This window comes from Varanus komodoensis, unplaced genomic scaffold (assembly GCF_004798865.1).
Source record: "Varanus komodoensis strain SLA01 unplaced genomic scaffold, ASM479886v1 scaffold33, whole genome shotgun sequence".
In the NCBI taxonomy this organism is placed as follows: domain Eukaryota; kingdom Metazoa; phylum Chordata; class Lepidosauria; order Squamata; family Varanidae; genus Varanus; species Varanus komodoensis.
In genome coordinates this window covers 3764317-3773043 of record NW_025335817.1, presented here as the reverse complement: position 1 = coordinate 3773043, position 8727 = coordinate 3764317, and positions in this window count along the sequence as shown.

Sequence of the window (8727 nt, the reverse complement as noted above, 5' to 3'; positions counted from 1 at the left end):
CTGGTGGCGGAGCCGCGCCTGCCGCGGAGAGCCCTGCGGGGAGCGCGCCTCTGGGCATGCGCGGCGGCGCCTGAGCGGACTCGGCTCCTGCTGCCCCGCCGCGGGACCAGCCGAGCAGGCCGAGCCGCGCGCCTGTTTCGGGGCAGCGCGGGGACCGCGAGGCCTGGGCGCGCGCCGGCGGCCGCCTCCCGTGGCGGGACTGCTTTCCCTGGGCGGGGCGCTTCGGCTGAAAGCGGGCCAAGTCGTGGGGACGGGCGCCCCTTACCCGAGGATGCGGCGGGGTTGCGCGGGGGCCGGAGTCGCTTCCCGCGCCCGAGGTGCCTCGCAGTGCGGAATCGGTTTCCGCGCATCTGCCGCGCAGCAGGCCCGCCGCCTGCCGCCTGGCATCCTCAGAGAAACCCCGTGCGGGTCAGGCAAGGCCTTCCCCTTTCAGACCGTCGAATGGGTTTATTTTTAATTCATCCTTTCCCATACTTTCCACGCACCCTAATTTAGCTCTCTTGATACGGTTAGATGGTGTTTATGACTGCCATTTCAAATGAGTTTTTCAAATACATATTCGGTTTCATGTAAGCAGAAGAAACCAGGCTATATGAACGCCGACTCCTTTCTCAGTTAAATGTTTGTCACTGATGCACAAAGGGATGTATCCTAAAAGAGTTCTGAAATTGAAACGACTTTTCCTTTCAAAGCAACAATATCTCAAGTTACATAAGTTACTTTTAATAACACTTAATGTGTCTCATTTTAGGTTTCAAAGTTTAAAATGCACACATTTCAGATTTATTGGGGAAAAACCACCTCCTGTTTTCAGCAGTTCATTTGGCAGAATGGTAGAAACTGATGACATACAAGATGCAGCTTGATTTTCTGGCCTGAGTGAGCCCTTGACACAAGTTGGGCCTTGACCCGACCCTCAAGCAACTCAGCAACACCGGAAGACAAATAGCCTGCACAGAAGCAGCCATCCTAGGAACAAGCTCACAGCCGTGTTGCAGCTCTCCCGTCAGTTGTGACATTGTCCCAGAAACGATGGAACTAGGAGCACCGCCTGGAAAGTACCCACAGACGGGCCACACTCGTGCCGCCGGAAAGGCTGCGGCCGTTCCGCTCCCCCTCATGTGCCACAGCCGTAGACATCTGCCGGCAACGCCCGGCAGGCTTCCTTTCTCTGATTTTGTCGGCCCTTGCACTGTCCCACTGGATGTGGCAATTGCCGTAAGAGGTTTGGAGGCCTAGGCTCCGATCCTGCTCTAAGTCGATGGCGCTGCTGCCTTTCCAGATGTGCTGCTGGTCCTCAGGCAGCGTGCAGCTGACAAGCACAACCCTCCTCTCTATGGAAAGGGCTGTTTTGCAGGTGAAAAGTCCGAACTGCCCAGGCAAGCCTTTCCGAGGAAGATGGCAGGGGCCGTGGCACAGCTTGCAGCTGCCGGCCAGTGCAGCCTGCAGCACTGAATGAATCCTTGTTTGCTGCATTTGAATAGTAATAAAGTTACTGATGTTCAGTAAATGTGTGGAATGCAGCAAGTCATAGCGAGTCAAACCCTCTAAGCAAGTTAGTAAGGCAGTGCAAAGAGAACTAGTGAGCATAAATGGACAGGATGGCAAACCAGGGGGGGGGAGGTGTCACCTTTCCCAAGTTCAGGGGCCAGGAGTCCACCACTGGCCACATTCTCAAGGGTACATGAATGCTCTGGCTTGGTGGCAAGCGCAGCATGCCAAGGCTAATGGCTCCCACCCCACCTCCGCTGAGATTAAGAATGAGGGCGCTTATTTCCGCCATGGAACGCAAGCCATGGTGCCTTCATGGGGATCGCCTGCCTGGCCTGCTCGCTTTCCTTGTCATCTCGTCTTGTCCACACTGGGCCATGCCAGCTCTGGATCAGCAAGCAGGCTGCAGGCAGATGGACTGGAAATGTTAAACTCTTGCAGCACAGAGAAATCCATCAAGGTTTTACAGCACTTCCCGGTGTCATATTAATTCATATTTCCCATGTGCCTATGGGAAAGCTGTTCATATACTTTACTTCCATCCAGGATTACCCCAGCAGATCTGCCAATCCCCAAAATTAGTTTTTTCAAATTCCATGTTCAAGTCAACGAAAAAGAGCTCATCTCTTTGACAGCTGAAGACAAGCTAATATTTTACTTCCCAGCAACAGATAAGCGAGAAATGGCAGGAGACGATGGGAAATGTAGAGAACCCTTCTTTTTTGGAGGCTGCTTTCCATTCAGAACGATTATAGTAGGAGAGAGCTGTAACTGACATTCAGCAAGACCAATCTTTTCTTGCATTTTGGAAATGGAAACATCTAGGAGAGAAAATGCACCACATACTTCATTGCAGCTCCAGATGTGTAGGACTCCAACCCCACTAATGGCCTATGGATGACAGAGACCGTAACCCAACACTTCTGGAGGGTTCCAGGCTGAGGGAGGCAGCGACACACGAGGACAGAGGGGTCCCAGAGTCACCAGGGGCTCCTGGATCTGGGCTAGCAGTGACCGGCCAGGAAGCATTCCAGGGTTGCAGTGGGCAGCTCCATGTAGACGCCAGCCAGCATGCGGCTGCTGTGGAGGCAAACACCATGCCTCCACAGGGAAGGGAAGGGAAGGGAAGGGAAGGAGGACTCCCTGTGGCAGGCTGCCCCATGCAAACCTGTTGTGCAGCCACCGTCGGAATGCTGCGCCCAGCTCTGGCCCTGCACCGGCATAGAGTGCACTGGAGAGCTGGGAAGAGCTGGGCTCCTGGGCACACGCAGGCCATCTCGTCCGTTAGCCCCACTTTCTCAGCACCATATCATGGGGTCAAGGGCTGGACCAGGCTCCTCTTGCTCCTCCCCCGTGTCCCCTCCCAGCACTTCCAAGCCCTGTCAGTTCCCAAGGCCTGCCTGAATACCTGGAGATGGTGGCCTTGAAACAAGGTAAGCCCCAGCCCTCATCATCCTCATCCTCATCCACAGTTGGTGTTGCCGTGGCCCTGGGCAGTGCATGGACCCTCATGCGCCTGGTGTCATGTCTGACATGCATGCCTCCTGTGCAGCTGTCCTGGGAGCAGCATTTCCGCCTCCTGCCTGGCATGACAGGATGCCCACCCAAGCCTGCAGTCCTGACTTCAGCACACTGACTTCAGCATAGGATTTCTCTGATCATCTCCTCTATATTTGGAAAAAAAAGAGTATGTAGAGTGTCAACATGCGTCCATTCAGAGAATTCAGAGATTCACTTATTTGAGGAAGATTAAAGATCACATAATACACGCATGCCTACTTTCCAGATATAGGTTTACTTTGCATATAACAAGAACCCAGAGTATGGATTAAGCATGAATTGTTGCTGAACCATAGTTGTCATTACATACAAACCCTCCACTTCAGTTTAATGATGGGGTAACTATGAAGGATTCAGAGTTCATAACCAAACAGCAACCCATGGATTTTTTTCCTAAGTTGTTGGTGAGTAACACCCCATAGTTAAACCCTAGTGCAGAGTTTGCACATAATGACAACGCACAGTTTGGTGGGTTGTCTCCGTCTGCCCTTCCTTCATCTCTAAGCATATGTGTATAAAATGGTGGTTAAATGGCATCCAGGAGTAAATATTCGAAAAGGTTTGCCCAGAGAACATGCACACTTAGAACAACTTGTGAAAAACAGGATCGGTCCCATTGCTTGCATGGATCTATTACTAACCAGGAAAGTAACTGTGCAGGATTACAACATGTATCGTAATACCTTTCACCTGAGAAGCATGTTGCTGATCTTGTCACTAAGAAATTGCTGAAGTCCGCCTTTGTTAGCTGCAAGTGGGGTCAGCCTTTTTGTGCAAGCTAAAATATGCCAGAGTTGCAGCCCGTTCCTTCATCGTTCCACCTGTCACACAGCCCACTTTGATTGAGCAAGTGCAATTTCTTATCCAGCCTTGGAGTGTGGCAAGAGATCACTCAGGGGCATGACCACCTTTAAGCCAGCCGAGCTGGGAGTACCGCAATCATTTGCGATCACTGGATTCACTGTGAGCTATACAGGCTTCAAAAGTCGTGCCTCACACACAGGGAATGATCGTCCTTCTTTGAACATGTTCTACTCGTGCTGTGGACCACATTGTTTCAAAGGCTTTCCAAAGCAAAACACAGGTCGGCATGTTTGTTGGCGACTCATTCTGTAGCCTAGAGGTGTGTGTTCAGCTTGGAATGGCAGTTCCTCCCCGCCAGAACGTCATCAGTGCAGCATTGCGCCTGGCATTCCATTAGGTGGCCTGTCGGCTGGGCTTGGCTGAGCCCCCCCTGTTTCCCCTTAACACCCCTTACATGGTAAGGGAGGCAGAGGGTCTCCTGCTCCTTGCGGGGGCTGCATTGCAGGGAGAAGCTGAAGGACTAGGAACGATGCTTAAGAAAAGGAAGAGGGCAAGGGCTGTCTGATGTGCAGGTGCCATCAGAATCAGTGCCCCTGCCATTCTTATTCCTTTCACTGGGGCCTGCGGAAATAACTTTCTGTGGATTATACCAAGTGATTCCAGCAGGTGGACTGTATGGGCTTGAAGTGCTCTTCCCGTGCCATTGCAGTACCTCTAATACTTCTGTGCCAATGATGCTGGGAGCCTGGCACGGTGCTGAGTGATGCTTTTTACTTGTCTGGGCAAGCCTTCCTGCTGAATTCTTTATTGGTGGTCAAACAGAACTCCTCTTGGCCCTTGTCTAGGTGCACTGGGTGCCACTCCTCTGTGGGAGGAATCCTCTCCAGAGAAGTCTGAGCTCCAGAACCAAAGAGCGCAGAGGGCATTCCATGCTGGGACAGCCGGAGGAGTCCGAGCCCCTGGGGGGGCAGGGCTGCAACGCCATCCCGACAGGAGGAGGGAAATGCCAAGTTAGAGGCAAAAGCTGAGTGAGCCCTCGGCCCTGGGGAGCAGTGGTGCTGCATGAGGCAGCTCGGAACACGCCGTGAGCAAGCAAGCTCGTCATGGGGCAGAATGGGCTTCCCAGTGAGTGGGGTCTCTTTAACCTAGTGTGCAGAGAAGATAGGGCTGTGGGGACAGTTGGCTACATTGCCTTGAACTCCCCAGAAGAATCATCAAGTCACAAGAGCACATGGATGGCACACCTGGCCAGCCTCCTGCCCCTCGCATGCACCCCCTTTCCCACCCTCAGCCAGGCTCTCTGCTGGGAACAGAGGGCAGTGCTGAGGGAGGAGAGATTTGGCTGGAGGTGGCCTGTTAGCTGTGGCCTCCCCCATTCCAGGGAAAAATCAGATGGAAGTGGTCTCCTGGCTCTCCTGATCTGGAATGCATCGCCAGTGATCAGCTTTCAGACTGAAGTTCCAGAAAGGACCTTCCTGGCGAGGAGAAGCAGGTCAGACATCAGGTCTGTCAACTGCAACACCAAGCAAACAAGGATACACGCGAGCGCACAAGGCCCCAAAGTTTGAAGGGCAGAATCTCAGAGCTCTTCTTGCACCATACTAGGGAATCCTCCCAGAAACTCCTGCTTCACAGCTGGTAGGCAAAGTGTGATACACTGCACCATGCAAGTATTGGTTGAATTCCCAAGCAGCACTGCTGGATTGTGAGCACTTCACACAGTATTAGGGCTTTGTAGCAAGAAATAAAATGCATTGCTCTATCTGAACAGACTGCAGGTTACAGCAAGGAACATGCACTTTGATGGCCATCCAGCTTGTATCTGTGATTCTCATTTATTTGCAAAGGAACAGTTCTTCTAAGTGCCCCACAACTGGAGTCCATGCTGGGGAAAAACAGTCCTAGGTATAGCAGCCAATCTGAATAATAATGGCATGTAAAAATGTACAAAGCAAGATGTGGTTTGATTTTGGAAGTGATGCAAATATCTTCCTTTATTTACAGTCGAATTCCGTACTCACTACATTGGGGGAAGCCTGGTTAGATCACTAGAATGCCCTTCTGAATAACATACATAGTGCTGTGCTACATGACATTGAATGAACAGGAACGAGCACATTTTTATTGAAAAATACCAGTTTTAATTCAGAATCTGCCCTGCACCATTGCAAACAAATGGGTTGAAAATCCAAATAGAACGTAACGATTACTACTGCATCAACAAATGTACTGGAGTGTAAACAGGACCATCATATGTTCCCATCCTTCAAGGAGGTGCTGTGGACTGTCGAACTGCCTATTAAATATAATGCATCTTCTCCTTGAGGGCTGCCTGTATAGTTGAACTAGTCCATTGGCCCCACAGGTAACTAGGGCTGTAGTTTACCAGTTTTTCTGGGGAAGATGTCACACTGAATTCAGTGGCATGTCTGTTTGTGTAGAGCCGAGAATGTACTGCAAGGCCACAGTCCTGGGCACACTGATTAGAGATGTCCGCTTGGAATCAGTAGGACTTGCTTCTCAACTCACCACGGTCAGGTTGGGAGTGCCTCGTTATATCATGCTCATTAGCTATAGATATTTGTTCATGCTGGTGGCCAAGATGCTGTAGACATGTTGTCATCTTTCTTTCTGACGACTGCAGTGACTTATCGATTGCCTCCCTTGCCTCATCCATCACTAACAGAGCCTACTCAAAATACAGTGACACATTTGATTTCCCCGCTTGCACTCCACAACGGTTCAGGGCTGCATCGTCTTTTAAAGTAGCTGGCTGAATCTGAATCAAATGTAGTAACTGTAATGATCATTTCATGGCTGAAATTGCTGAGCCTCTCCCTGTACGGTTCAATGGAGGATGCAGTTCTTCCTGCTTTTGGGTCATGCAATTACGGACTATGTGGAAGTTAGGCCTTGTGTTTGTGCAAACGTCCTTTGCTCCACTTAATTGTATCCGCAATCCACTCCAAAGGGTATGTGCGGAAGGTTGTCTCATCTTATCCTCCCAACAAGCCTGTGAGATAAGTTGGACTAAGAGATGTGAGGGCATGTGCCTCACAGCAGTGTGTGTGATCTGAATGTGTCTTTCCCACACTGAAGTCCCAGGAGATGAACTTCAGGTGTTTATGTTGGAACAAAACCAGGCTTGGATGGCAAAGCTTAAAATAAATGTCTACTGTCAATTGAAAATAGATTGTATGTATAGTTCTGAATCAGGGTGAAAATTGTGACGTAAAGGAAGACTTTCACAGAATCACAGAACAGTAGAGTTGGAAGGGCCTAGAAGCCCATCGGGTCCAACTTCCTGCTAGTGCAGGACACCAAGTTTCTCCATCCCACTCAAGTATTTTGAAAGCTCCCTCCTTTTTATAGGAATGAGCTCCTCTATAATGCCATTTGCAATGTTACAAATAAGCATGTTTGATATCTGGGTGTGTAACATGGCTGCGTCTGTAAATGACAGCATTCAGAGTGTATGTATGACACACTGACACACTGAAGATGCACACGCAAGATTGTGAATTACCACATTCCATTCTTGCTGTTCCTCTTCTTGCAAGGAACCCAAGGCTAAGCTGAGAAGCCATAACTGGCCCAAAAGGACAAGTGGGGGCTAAAACACAGGTCTCCAAGAACAGCCTTTCTGCACCAAATAACTAGAAAACATGCAATGTAACACCAAATTTAAAAAACAATCCAGGGAGAAACATTTTTTTCTGGGTAGATTGATTGAAAGCCTTATTAAAGATAAAACGAGTATGCATATAGAAGGAAAAGCTGAAGAAGGCTCAACATGGCTTCTGCAAAGGAAAGTCTTGTGTCACTAACCTTTTCGAGTGCTTTGAGAATGACAACTAACATGTCAACGAAGTGACCCAGCAGACCTTGTTTAGCTGGGCATTCAGAAGGCTTTTGATAAAGTCCCTCAACAAAGACACCTAAGTCATGGAACAGAACAGTCACTAGTTTGAGAACAGAAAGCAGAGTAGGAATAAATGGTAAATTCTCCCAGTGGAGGATTATAAATAGCGGGATACCAGGGTGATCTGTACTACTACTTTCCAACCGATTAATAAATGATCTGGAATTAGGAATGGGCAGTTAAGTTTGCTGATGACACTCCAGTACTTCGGCTGCTTAAAACCACAAGAGATTGCCAAGAGCTCCAAAAGGTCCTCCCCAAGCTGGGAGAAGCGGCATCAAACCGGCAAAGGCGGCTCAGTGTAACCAAGTGCAAAGCTATGCACCCAGGAGCAAAGCATCCCAGCATCAAGCCGGCGGTAAGCAAGCTGACCCCCAAAGGCAGCTTGATGAAAATGTCACCTCAGTGCGAGGTTGCTGCGGAAAGGATACACTCCGCGGGCATAATGAGGAAAGGAGCCGCGCGCAAAGTCGCCGAGATCGTGCTTCTTGTACAAATCTATGCGGGGCGCACACCTCGGGTATTTTGCACGCATCCCTCTGGCTGCCGCAGCTCCAACGACCATGTAGCCGAGGGCCAGCGAAGGGCTTCGGGGCTGCAGCCGCTGCTGCGAGGCGCACGGGGCGCCTGGGGCCGTTGGGCTCGGGAACAGCGGGGCGAAGGCAGGCGCGGGGCCCGCGCCGCGAGGCTGGCCGGGGGGATCGGGGCCGGCAACGGGCGGGCGGCACAGGCGGCAGGCAGGCCCGTCTGGCGGCTCCCGGGCTCGGGCGGCCGCTCCGGGGCGTCTCGAGGGCGCGGCAAGACTCCGCGGCTGAGCCGGCCGGGCCGCCCGCGCGAGGCCTCATCGCACAGCCTGCGGCCCGCAGCAGCGGCGAGGCCGCCCGCGGCTGCTCTCCCGCCGCGGCCTCGGGGCCGCCTTCACGCCGGCAGCGGGGCCCGCTCGGCGCCCC